General features: G+C 35.2%; 1 protein-coding gene across 1 annotated transcript in view; it reads left to right on the forward strand.

Moving 5' to 3' along the window:
• Positions 1–969: 969 nt before the first annotated feature.
• The window catches only part of LOC126974717 (lysosome membrane protein 2-like), a 107,978-nt gene continuing 95,161 nt past the window's right edge, over positions 970–13,786 (forward strand). The window contains exon 1 of the mRNA XM_050822309.1: positions 970–1,117. The gene's annotated coding sequence lies outside the window, so the exon portion shown is untranslated. The remainder of the gene's footprint in view (positions 1,118–13,786) is intronic.

The following is a 13,786-nucleotide window of genomic DNA, read 5'->3' on the forward strand; positions in this document are numbered from 1 at the left end:
TTAAATCAACATTTACAGCTGCATCGTTGTACAAAACATTCTAATTTAGTACAATATATTATGTAACGTGAACAACAAATATACTAAAATCATTTATACGCCTAGATAGACCATGACAGCTTTGAAAATGTCGACAAAAATTGACTTACTAACCTCTACTTTGAGCAATTCAGGCACACTAACACAAAGTGACATACAAATCGCGAGTGTAATACGTAGCTTGTCACGCACACTAAACTAATATTCCTGTTCAGTTTTTATCGGTTGTCTAACAGCAAGAGACTCTATCTAGACGTATAAATTATCTAAGACTCGAACGTCAAATAGGCAATGCTTAACACGAGTAAGTTAATCTAATACATATTACAAGTAATTAAAATATTCGATAAGTTCTTATATCGTATGTGTGCAAATATTTTTTTAATTAGGTGAAACATTCTTAAATTTGGTACAGCGATAGACTGGTGCTTGGGAAGGGACATACATTATAGGCTACATTTTATCCCGGAAATATCCATGGTTCTCCCGGGATTTGTGAAAAACCGAAATTCACGTATATCAGGTATAACTATTTACTATACCCATAGTAATTTTAATTTGCCATAGCAATCATCTTCGAAATAACATTCATATAACATATTATAGTTGGGAACGGGAGCGAGAACGGGAACCAGAACTGGAATAGGACATGAGATAATCTTCAATTTCAAACTTGCTTGTTCTTTTTAAAATCCCTTTTACGCGGATGAAGTCGCGGGCATCAGCTTGTATATACATATATCGTACGCGTCCAGTAGGCCTAAATGGAAAATATTCCATTTAGATTTTAGGCCTACAGAGCGCGTTACTATAAAAGCCAGCTAATTACTACTACTTAATTATTCCTGTTGCGAAGTTAGTGGGAAAATAGAAGGCAGAAGACATTATCGCTTCGATACACGCGGCCCTGGGTAATCAGATGAACGTCGCCTCAGCTTAAGGTTATACGCGTTTCGTAAGACGCGAGTTTGCGCGGGAAAGGCGCGCATTTTACGTGTCAAACGTCAAATTTGATTTATTTTTCAAGTGTTTCATTTGAGTGGACTTTAATTGTTTGTGATTATTGTTTTTGTCTATGGTAAGTTTATTTATGATTTTTAAAAGATTTTTAATTGATTTTTTTTATAACTTCAATTTATAATTATTTACATTTAACTGTAAAAATAAACACGCTTATCAGCTCACAATAATATAATGGAGCGGTTATTGACTTATTGTAAAGAAACACATTTAAATAAAAAACTATAAAATTGCATGTTATTATTGAGTTTTATCGTTAATTATAACGGCTATAAGACGTAATTAACTATCAATAAATAATAAATTATTAAGACTAGCTCAGTCTGAATTTCTGGATAATAGACAATCATATTAATTTTGTTTTATAAATAATTTTGATTATTAATAATTACTTTTAATAATATTCAACTGGGATTTATCCTTATAGTATTAGTTTCATAGAAATATTGATCATTTCTCTTCTGATAAGATTACATGGAAATTGCTTGCAGAATATTCATTAATATGTGTTAACTATTATTATGTTTGCTACTCATAGTCTAGACAAAGTCTCTTGCTGTTAACGAAAGCATGACAATAGGCCAGGTTTATTAATTTAGTGTGCATGACAATTAGGTACGTCTTACATCCGCGGTACGTATGCCACTTTGTTTAAGTGAGCGTGCGTTGCTGAAAATAGAGGTTAGCACTTCGCCGCTATTTTTTTCTGTCACGGCCCATCTAAAATCTAGATGTACAAATTATCTAAGATTTGACCTTATATGTTTCCTATCTACTGCACAAAAGATGGAAAAATTGTGCGCAAAATGTAAAGAAGTACCAGGATATTTTCGCCACTTTTCAACCGCACCATTTACAGATTCTGTATTTTACAAACTATTTAAAAGGTCATACAACAAAATTCATATAAAATTTTAGAAGAATTTAATAATTAAAATATTAAGTACTAACAAAAGAACCGGTGCGCTTCGCTTTTTTTGACAGTTAGGGACGAGACGAGCAGGAGGTTCAGCTGATGATAATTGATATGCCCTGCCCATTACAATGCAGAGCCACTCAGGATTCTTGAAAAACCTAAAAATTCTGAGCGGCACTACAATAATTGCGCTCGTCACCTTAAGACATAAGATGTTATGTCTCATTTGCCCAGTAATTTCACTAGCTACGGCGCCCTTCAGCCCGAAATTCAATAATGCTTACACATTACTGATTCACTGCAGAAATAGGCGCCGTTGTGGTACCCATAATCTAGCCAGCATCCTGTGCAAAGGAGCCTGGTAAATGCTCTAAGCCTCCCACTGGTAAAAACCACGCTTCACCTAGAGAAATGCATAATATATAAAATTTCGTACCAATAACAAAAATTTGATTTTTTTTTAACTTTAACTTTAATTATTACAGATTATATTACTTACTAAATAACTCTTTAATTTTTTTCTGTCTTTGTAATGAAATAAAAAATAATAATAAAACAAATAAAATTTGAAATAAGAAAATATAAAAAGTCACGAATCGAAATAAAAGCTAATCAATCTATCAAGTTTGATCAAATTGCATACAGTGTTCAAAATTTGTTTAAAATCGGTTCAGTAGTTTAGGACTTCATCGTGGACAAACAACGTGACACGTAATTTATATAATTATATTAAGATTAAATAAAAAATGTGTTTGTACGTTTGTACACGCGTCAGAAGTTATACTTTTTTTTGTAAAACACTTAAGTCGCAAAAGTGATAAAGTGATCGAAGAAAAACATTATATTTTTAAACAGTAAAAAGAAAAACAAGAAATGATAACAATCACTCAGTTTACAATAAACATTAAATTTAACAAGTTAAAAAAAAACAAGTTTAAAACTTGTAAACAATAAAAAGAGTACTTTCTGACAATTAAAAACAAATGCTTATAATAATTTGTTATATTTTTAATGCGATAGCCCTCACTTCTGGGATTTATTACACAAATACAGTTTGAAAATCAAATTTAATGAACGAAGCGGAATTCGAACCCGCGACCTCTAGCGTTCCGTGCGAGCGCTCTTTCCAACTGAGCCAACAGTTCGAATGACGTATCATTGATAAATCTTGTATGCTTTGTTCAACTCTCAGGTTGTGGCTTCATCTACAGAATCTACTTTACTGTTGATAACCTGCTCAACCCCAGTAATTAGATCTTAGGAAATTGACTTCAGATGTCGCTTTTGCAAATATAAACAATTTGTTATGTGTTTAAAGTGATAACCCTCATGAAAACACTTTAGAATGTAAAGAACCTTTTTTTCTGACTGTACAAGGAAATTCAAAATCAAGTTGAGAATTTACTGTAAATATACAAGTACTACTACAAATGCAAAAACGTCTCGAAAATAATTTACCTGTACCCGGTTACATTATCTATGGACCTGACGTCGATGACGTCACATCTTCGCTTTGGTACGGTGTGCAAAACAAGAGTCACTAAGATATTATTATTAATTAATAAACAGCGATTTATTTTTTCTGTATTATCATTGATGGAATGGTGTTGTGATGCCGATTATTATTATAATAATTAAAAACCAAAGAAATATCACTTATCACGGGGAGTGTTCCGAAGAGCTGTTTAACCTGATTCCTGCCGCCGAATCCCACCTTCGCACAACACGCCACAAGTTAGGATATCATCCTCACCATCTGGATGTGTGGCGATCCTCCACAGAGCGGTTTTCAAGGAAGGAAAGCTGTGGAATGAGCTGCCTTGTGCGGTGTTTCCGGGACGATACGACATGGGTACCTTCAAAAAAAGCGCGTACACCTTCCTTAAAGGCCGGCAACACTCCTGTGATTCCTCTGGTGTTGCAAGAAATTGTGGGCGGTGGTGATCACTTATCAACACGTGACCCGTACGCTTGTTTGTCCTCCTATTACATAAAAAAAAATAGTCTGGGTTAAGTACAAGAAGTAATTATTTTTCTATTATATATATGATCATATCTCTTATAGCGCCTCAGAACAACAGAAACTGCAGAATTAATAAGTTCTGCAGTTCTGTTTGTAGTTATTACTACAAAAGTCAAATCGTAACAATAAAAACTTCAAAAACAAAGCTATGATAACGCGAAAATATCACGACATGTACCTAAGGGTAATGAAACTGCAAACCGTACTGTCGTAACAGGGCGAGCGTGAGGGGGTGAACGGGGCACGTGAGGGGGCTTCAAGTTAAAGCGAGGTCCAGATATAGACTGCGTTTCCACCAGAGATGTGCGAGGGAAATGTGTCGTACGAGGATGTCTAGCTATGCTGTGAAAATGTGTGGAGGTTTCCACCAAAGCTGTGCGAGGAAAATGTGTTGTACGAGGATGTGAAGCGAAGCTGTGAAATGTGTCGACGGGGGGCGATGTAGTATTCTGACTGGTACAGTATATAGCAAACCACGCAACACAATACTCGCACACATCCCTCGCACACTTCCCTCTAACACATCCCTCGCTTGTTTTGTATGCGCAAAAATCTAGCTCCGCTGTGCCGTTTCCACCAAAACTGTGCTGACCGAGACAAGGTAAATGAAGCGATAGCATTGGCTCTTTACAAACACATCCCTCACTACGCATCCTCACACATCTCTGGTGGAAAAGCAGCAATAATGTGGGCAGATATAACATAACTCTAGATGCAGACATAGTACTTTTGCTGTTTATATCGTCGTCGCGGACGATGTTAGCGGTAAATGATAAAGCCAGTAAACAATAATGATAATAAACTCATTATAAGAAATGTTTAATAAACTATTAACTGTTTTTTACTCTTAAGGTTAATGAATCGTGTGGCCATTAATATATTTATAAATAACGCGGACAATCACAGAGACATAACACAATAGTCTATACCTATTATCGAACATTACAAACAATTTTTTTGTTTGAGTTGAAGCGATAGGGAATAAAATGCGCATGTTTTTGAAGTTAAACTTGTTTTGGCGCGTTACGGGAAAAATTATCAGAGTGAATTTAACAATGCGCGCGAACAACGCAAATTGGACACCCTGACGTTAGCTGCTGAACTAGACCATTTGTATCATACTTCAGCCACCAAGCCTCTTGTAACTCATATGTCTACTGAACCACAACGAATGGACGAGAATTAAATAATTTCAATTTATATATTATACAAGTTTATAAAAATAATTTAATGATTTTATATTACACTTTATATGCGGTATATTATTATTTTCATTGGTTGTGCCAATGCCATCTTTATTTAATTAATAGTAATAATATTGACACACTTTTTACACAAATTATCATGCCCCAAATTAGGCCTGTGTTATGGGTAATAATGGTAATGAATTTTCTATAACGTAAAATAGCAAGAGGATTAACTTTTTTAAGGGTTTTTGTTTCACCAAAGTGGTGGTGCTCCACGTGGTTTTCAAGGAGCTTTCTTCCACGTACTACAAAGCTGTGGAATGAGCTTCCTTGTGCGGTGTTTCCGGGACGATACGACATGGTTACCTTAAAAAAAGCGCGTACACCTTCCTTAAAGGCCGGCAACGCTCTTATGATTCCTCTGGTGTTGCAAGAGAATGTGGGCGGCGGTGATCACTTAACAGGTGACCTGTACGCTCGTTTGTCCTGCTATTCCATAAAACAAAAGATGAATACCTTCTTGCGTGCGTACACAAGTAAATACAATTTTTTATACATATAAGAGGGGCAAACGGGTATGAGGCTCACATGATGATAGGAGGTGGTGAAGCAACCGCCCACGCACATCCGCAAGAACAGAGGTCAAGAGAAGTGTTGCCGGCCTTTATAGTGGGGGTATGGTCTATACTCTATGCTCTAAATAATAAAAATCTCACAAAATACCTTTATTATATTATTTACGGTGTGTGTGGATTGATGCATCTACTCAGGGGCGTGCATTGGTTTTCTAGAAAGGTAGGTTGTGGCTTCATCTACAGTACCTACTTTACTGTTGAAAACCTGCTCAACCCCAATAATTGGTTAGTAAGAAATTGACTTGAGATGTCGCTGTTTCAAATCAAAACAATTTAAATTAAACTAAATCAACATTAACACTAGTGCTATATTTATTTCGGTTTTTATGCACGCCTAGAATCTACTGTACTCAATAACTCTTTTTTTTACGTATAAATTTAAATTTACTTTCTTGACTTACTCGTGTATTGGCAAGGCATTGAGTATATTTTGACGTTTGAGTATTTTGGTTAAATAATTTTACATAATATATTGTTAGTGAAATGATTTGAAAAATGGTGAAGCTGTTTTAGATCGTTTATACGTCTAGATAGACTATGACAGCTGTGAAGCTTAGAACTAACCTCTATTTTGAGCAATTCACGCACACTAACACAAAGTGTCATACAAATCGCGAGTGTAGGACGTAGCTTGTCACGCACACTAAACCAATATTCCTGGCCCGTTTTCATCGGTTGTCTAACAGCAAGAGACTCTATCTAGACATATATATTATATGAGGAAGCTGTAAGTGTTGATTTGAAAGAGTGGCACCGAGTTTCTTGCCAATTCTTTTGACACTTTCCGAGGTGGTGGTAAATATTAAAAGAAAAGAAAACTTTTGACATTAATATTAATAAGTGTCATTTCCTTGACGAACATCAATAAAGTGATTTTGATTTTATTTATGCTAAGCGGAGGATTTACAATAGGGGCAGTTGGGGCAAGTGCCCAGGGCGGCAAATTTATTAGGGTGGCAAAATTTTGAAAGTGAAAAAAATTTTTTTAGTCTTACCAAGATTGCTCAATATACTTAATTAATTCTTGAGTTATTTAATAATTTTTGGTTATAATAATGTTTCTGCAATAAATCAGTTATTTTAGTTTTCAAAAATAAAATATATAAACTATAAGTTCAAGTAAAATTCCAGTAGCGGATTTTTTTCCGGTGCCCAGGGGTGCCATTAAGTTTAAATCCAGCCCTGTTTATGCTTGACAGTTCCTAAGTCGTATCGGTTCAGGAAACCCGATATTAATTGATTCCACTTAATACACGGTTTGAGAATGCGAGACGTCAATATGTTGCGGTTGGAATTTCGTATTTTGACGTAATTTCCGGTGGTGGAATTCTACTGCTGGTGTTAACCCAAACGAATTCTCTGAACACTATTAAAATTATGTTATTATTAAAACTCTTGCTATGTACGAGTAATTAATATACAACATATTTATTTAATATTTATTGGGTACCTTAGAAAAAAGTGCGTACACCTTCCTTAAAGGCCGATAACGCTCCTATAATTCCTCTGGTGTTGCAAGAGAATGTGGGCGGCGGTGATCACTTAACACCAGGTGACTCGTACGCTCGGTTGTCCTCATTGTTCCATAAAAAAAAGTTTTTACATGATACCTGTTAGAAAGTATACAACTTTACAACTGAGACAACCGTTCGAGTGACGCAACAACGATAAATTTTGTATGATTTGTTCAACCCTCAGGTTGTGGCTTCATCTACAGGATCTACTTAACAGTTGATAACCTGCTCAACCCCAATATTTGCATATTAGGAAATTGACTTGAAATGTCGCTCTTGCATATTAATATGTATACATAAAATTTTAGTAATAACCTAACCTTTTCTCAAGTTAAACAATTTCAATGTTAAATAGTTCAACTTAGATTTAACTTCTCATTCAATCTAAGTTTCTTGCGCCCATTCTTCTCAGGTCTGAGGCAGTCTATATTGAATGGGTGGTAGTTTTTGACGTTCAATAAGTGATTTTAAATCCTATTTTGAATAAAAATATTTGAATTTGAATTGTTTCTTGTGAGACGCAGAAAGTTTTTTTAAGGCTATTTAAACTTTGATAATGTTATGCCCATTTTCGAAACGCACAGTCCGTAGTATTTTAAAGTACAACCAGGCCTGTCTCACTCCCCAGTCCCCGTATAGGTCGAATCTCGTATATATCGAAATCGTAAGTAAGCGCTGAGGCCTCTGCAGAGAGGCTATTCGATAAGGATGAACGTACGAGCTTTGTTCGTCACCTACTTCACTGGTGTGACCCAATGACGTTCTATATGTCATTGGTCTGACCGATCATTAACAAATGGACAGACATAAAAAAGCAAAGCATATAATTGCGATCCAAAGTTATTTTTTAAACCTTCTAAAAATGCTGTTTCAATCTAATTTATAGTGTTTATTATAATTATTATAATGAAATTACCATTTTTTTACTAAGTCGTGGTCTCCCAACACATGTATACTATCTGCAACTAATGTAGGTTTGACAAAGAATATTGATTTATAATAACGATTAGATACCTATTTATATTACAAATAGAACAGAACAGAACAAACTTAGTTATTTTTATAAGATGATCTTATACCAGGTAGGTACAGTTTTAGATAGAGAGGACAACACTAATGTCGTCAGAAGAGGTAAGAGTCACGCGATAGAAAGAGAGGCAACTTCTAGGTGAATTAATAACACTGTGCCATATTGTATAGCCGCAAGAGTCCTATTTCTTTAATTGTTTTTGCGGAGTGGGACTTCTGTACTTGTAGTATTGCATATTCTGTGGCACAAATTAACGTTTTTAATATTTATATGCTTGAAATACGATAAGTTTAAGAAATACGGACAAAATTAATTATTCTTGGCACACATTACACGGTGTTACGTTTTGCGCAATATCTAGTTATTATTTTTATCTTTTACTTAATACAATTTCAATGGCGGAAGTTTGGTTTGTACTTACATGCTATTGTAATGTTTTTTTTTGTTAAAAAACAGCGTTGTATAAGGCCTATAGATAGAAGCCGTATTTATTTATTACATCTTATAGCTCAAGTATAAGTTCGATATATTTATTTATGAAATCGAAATCACTTTATTCATGTAGGTCACGGAAATGACACTTATGCATGTCCAAAAAAATTCTTATTAAATTTACCGCTACTTCGTAAAGGGTTAATGCTAATGAGAAGAAGTAGCAACTCACTTGTCACTCTTTTAAATCAAAATTTACATTTTCATTGTCGTACAAATCATTTCAATTACAATATAATATGTAAAATGATGCAACAAATATACTCAAACGCCAAATAGTCAATGCCTATAACAGTGCCGCTCAGAATTCTTGAAAAACCCACAAATTCTGAGCGGCACTACAATTGCGCTATAAAATAGGATTCAAAATCACTTATTCAACGTCAAAAACTATCACCCATTGAAAATAGACTGCCTCAGACCTGAGAAGAACGGGCGCAAGAAACTCAGCGGGTTTCTTTTTAATAAAAATAAGGTTTAAAATGTTTAAAGAGCCTGAGCCGTTCAATTCCCACTCTGTGGTATCTGTGGCACCGGCACGGAACGCCGGAGGTGGTGCGTTCGAATCCCGCATCGTTCATAAAATTTGTACATTATCTGGGATCACGTTGTAAAAGCATATACATCGCCCAATAAAAGTCTTACTAACTCGACTTAAGTAGTAGGCAAATTAAAATAACAAATTTTTGTTTGTTCCTCGTGTTAACATTATGATTGTCACAGTTTCTATGCAAATGCTTATGACCATATACAACATAATCAAATATATATTGAAATGTAACAGTTAAAATGTTTCTCTCAATTTTTGTTCTTTAGGACCTAGGTTATAAATAGCGCGAATAGCCCTCTTCTGCAGCACAAAGATGTTATTAATATCAGCTACGCATAATAATATATAATAGGACATTATACTGTGCAAATAACTCAGCTTGAGACATAAAATATTAAGTCTCATTTGCCCAACATTGAAACACAATAGTACTTACACATTAATGCTTAACGGCACAAAATGGCGCCGTTGTGGTACCCTTATTCTAGCCCGCATACAACAAATAAACTTTTTGACGTTATACTTCTTTAGGTGCGTTATGAAAAAATTATGAGAGTGAATCACTGTAATACAAAAGTAACAGGATGAAGTTGGTTCCTAAAATTTTCTGACGTTTGCGTCATTCGTTATTTTTTTTGTTTCTTCGTCCATTATTAGGACAGGCAAAGGGTTCAAGCCCATACAGCCGTATTAATTATTGAATAATTAATTGTCAAAGCCATCAATGCAAGATTTTTACAAAATTTTTCTTTCTAAAAACGTAGAATAGCACGAGAAATAAATCATTTTATGATTTTTTGCTTCGTTAGGCCAAAGAAGTATAACTTCTTGCGTGCATACATGAGTACACACACACTTTTTTTTAAGTATTAAAGTTTATTCGACTTTGACTTATACATTTTACACAAATAAAATTTGAAAAACAAAATTTTATGAACGATGCGGGATTCGAACCCACGACCTCCGGCGTTCCGTGCCGGTGCCCTAACCAACTGAATTAACCGTTTGAAAAATTTTGTTTTTCAAATTTTATTTGAGTATTAATCCTAGAAGTGAGGGTTATCACTTTAAAAACAAACATAATGTTTATACATTTTATTCAAGAGTCTTCTTCGCTCTAACCAAAAGGTCGCTACAATAAAGGAAGTTAAAAAAGAAATCCACTGTGTTTTAGTAATTAGGAGTTTATTATTGGTATAAAACCTTCATTTATAGTTCGTCTCGCAGTAAATGGTTTTGTATTTTAGTTTGTTTGATGAACCTCTTCGATAAAGTCTCAAGATTATTAGCATTGACTACAACCTTGTCCGTCAGTCAGTAAGTGTTTAATAATAATGTTTTCGAATAATTGAATGTTATACTTTCAAGGGTATTGGATACTTACTCTTTGTACCACAAATTGTTAACTTCCGTACCTGAAAAAAAAAGAACCCAAGAGAATGAATTCCTGGTCCGGTAAATGTGCTACGTTCGAGAAAAGCAGTAGCGAAAAAATAAAAAGTCGCAACTTAATGACAGCGGGCCAAGTATACACAAATCAGACAAATAAAGCGTGTTTTTAATATAATTATACATGTGCGCTGTATATGCTTTAACAACATGATCCCAGAAAATGTACATGTGTTACGTAATTTAAAAGAATTTAAAAAGAACCATTGCGTGTCATTGTATTCAAAGCGTGGTCGAAACACAACTGAACGAAAACTCTGCCTAACAGACAAGTAGACAGTATTACTTCAGTCAATTTTTGAGCGATTCTAGTTGTTTATAATACGTAAACGATTTTCATCCACAATGTTTTAAGCACTCGCATTTTTCAGAAATCATTTGGCATCACTGATTTGAACCCAAGACCTTCCATCGTTATGGAGATAATTACCTCTCACCAACTCGTCATGACGGTTAAATTACGATTTAAGTGAATTAGGTCAAGTTTTTCCGCTTATTCTTATATTAAACGCCATCCGTTAAGTGAACGTGTAAGTGAGGACATCTAAATACAATATAAGTTAAAGATAAATCAACGACATTAACCATAATGATATGAAAATTTATTGAAGTAGGCGTTACTTTGCGGAAATCCATAATTATACAAATGATTTGAGTTTTCTTTAGTGTTAACTCCGCCAATATTTGTCTTTAAACAATTCGACACGTGTTTATAATAATATGATCCAGACGATAATTATAAAGAATAAAATAATTTTTATTTAGTCCCAGAAGTGAAAGTTTTCACTTTAAATCTAACAAATTGTCCTTGAGCTCCCAGACTTTGATGGGTCTCAGGACACGCAGGGATCGAAGGAAATGAATGCGCAGATGAACTTGCAACAGACTTGCAATAGGTGCCAAAAGCACTTAATTTGGCCCTGAACTCCTTTGTGGTTTTTTTAATGAAATAAAATATTAAGGGGTGAGACGAGCAGGACGTTCAGCTGATGGTAATTGATACGACTTACCCATTACTATGCAGTGCCGCTCAGGATTCTTGAAAAACCCAAATATTCTAAGCGGCAGTACAATTGCGACATAAGATGTTAAGTCTCATTTGCCCTGTAATTTCACTAGCTACGGCGCCCTTTAGACCGAAACACAGTAATGTTTAGGTACACATTACTGCTTCACGGCAGAAATAAACGCCGTTGTAGTACCCATAAACTAGCCGGCTTACTGTGCAAAGGAGCTTCCCACTGGTGTCCCAAGGAGTCTTGGTAAAGCAACTTCGACTCAAAATTATCATTAATTATAAAGTCTGGACCTACACTACGAGTTTTATCCATGCCAAATCCTTATTCTAGGTCTAAATAGAGAAAACTTACGTATTCTAATCAGAACACTGACGGGGCACTAAAATACCGTTACACATTCGCTCTGACTGGGGTCCTTTTATACGTTAACATAGCATCTCTTTGGGTAGTCCAATTCTTCAACCACTTGAGATATGTCAGTTCACTGCAAAAGATGTAATAAGATTCATGAAAAGAATTAATATTAGCAGTGAACTTTAGTTAACTGTGACTATCACAATAGATCACATTGGTCTCAGTGAAACAGGGCTGCACCGAACTGTACTAAATCCGCTTTACCAACCATAACCAAAGAGCTTCCAGATTCAATTTCCTGAAGCTTATAATATATGCAGAAAGTACATCCCTACCTCTCCCTCCCGTTCGGCTTAGAATTAGGGGTTGAACTTTCGATTGTAATCTGAAACCCTGTTGATAACAATGTTGATAACTTAGATTAAGGATTGGTCTCCGATGCGCTCCAACTAGACACCGCAGGCATTGTCGCAAACTGCGGCAACTTTTCTACTCCCAAATGAGCGAGGCATTCTCGGACAATGTGTGACGTTGACGTGCCACATGTTCTGTAAAACTTTGCTGATTGAAACTTAAATGCCAGGTTGCGCAGTAAAACTTTGTAAAAATAATACTACAAGAAATAAGAAAGACACTGGGATCATATATCATCAGTAAGTATTGTGTATTATTAATTTCGATGTAAAATAACACGAAGCATATGTTAAGAAATTTTAAAGATGCCATTGAGTGTCAAGATGCCACGCACACAAGCATTTAATAGTTGCCGCAATAAAGAATCTGTTGTTCTTAGGTAGGCAGTATCTAGTTTAAGCGCTGAGACCAATCCTAAATCTAAGGTTGGTAATTTTGAGAGAGCTTTGTTGACGAAGCCCGGCTTCGATTCAGTTAACGTTCTAGGTAAATGATAGGAGAATACCAATCTAGAGCAAAACTGGGATAGGATCGAACTTGACGTAAAAGATTTGGAAATTACACTGATTGCACTGGTCACGCCCTTAGCCAATGAGCAAGGTAACTGGCATGTATTAATGCCATAAGCAAATTTAACTCGGTGACTCGAGTACAATAACATACAAATCAAACGAAAAAAAAACATGTTGTTTTTATGTACTGTAACGAACATTTTCTCGCTTTGTCCAATAATATTTTTACGACTATCGTGTACGGAAGTACTACGCTTTTATTATCTGTTACCAGGGAATTCGTCGCATTTACCAGTGTAAAAATTTGTTGGTTTTCCAATGCTGCCACTTGCCTATATACAAAACATTCATATTTTTATGCAATGCGGGACGCATCGTTCATAAATTTTATTTTCAAATTTAATTTGTGTAATTAATCCCAGAAGGGAGGTGATGGTTATGACTTTAAAACATAACAAATTGCTCAGATTTGAAAGAGCGACATCTCAAGGCAATTTCCTAATATGCAAATATTGGGGTTGAGCGTGAAGTAGACCCTGTAGATGAAGCCGCAACCTGACAGTTGAACATAATTTAATTTGGGTCATATTTTTATTATAGTTGGCACAGTTGATAAGAGCGCTCGGACGGAA

This window comes from Leptidea sinapis, chromosome 33 (assembly GCF_905404315.1).
Source record: "Leptidea sinapis chromosome 33, ilLepSina1.1, whole genome shotgun sequence".
Classification (NCBI taxonomy): Eukaryota; Metazoa; Arthropoda; class Insecta; order Lepidoptera; family Pieridae; genus Leptidea; species Leptidea sinapis.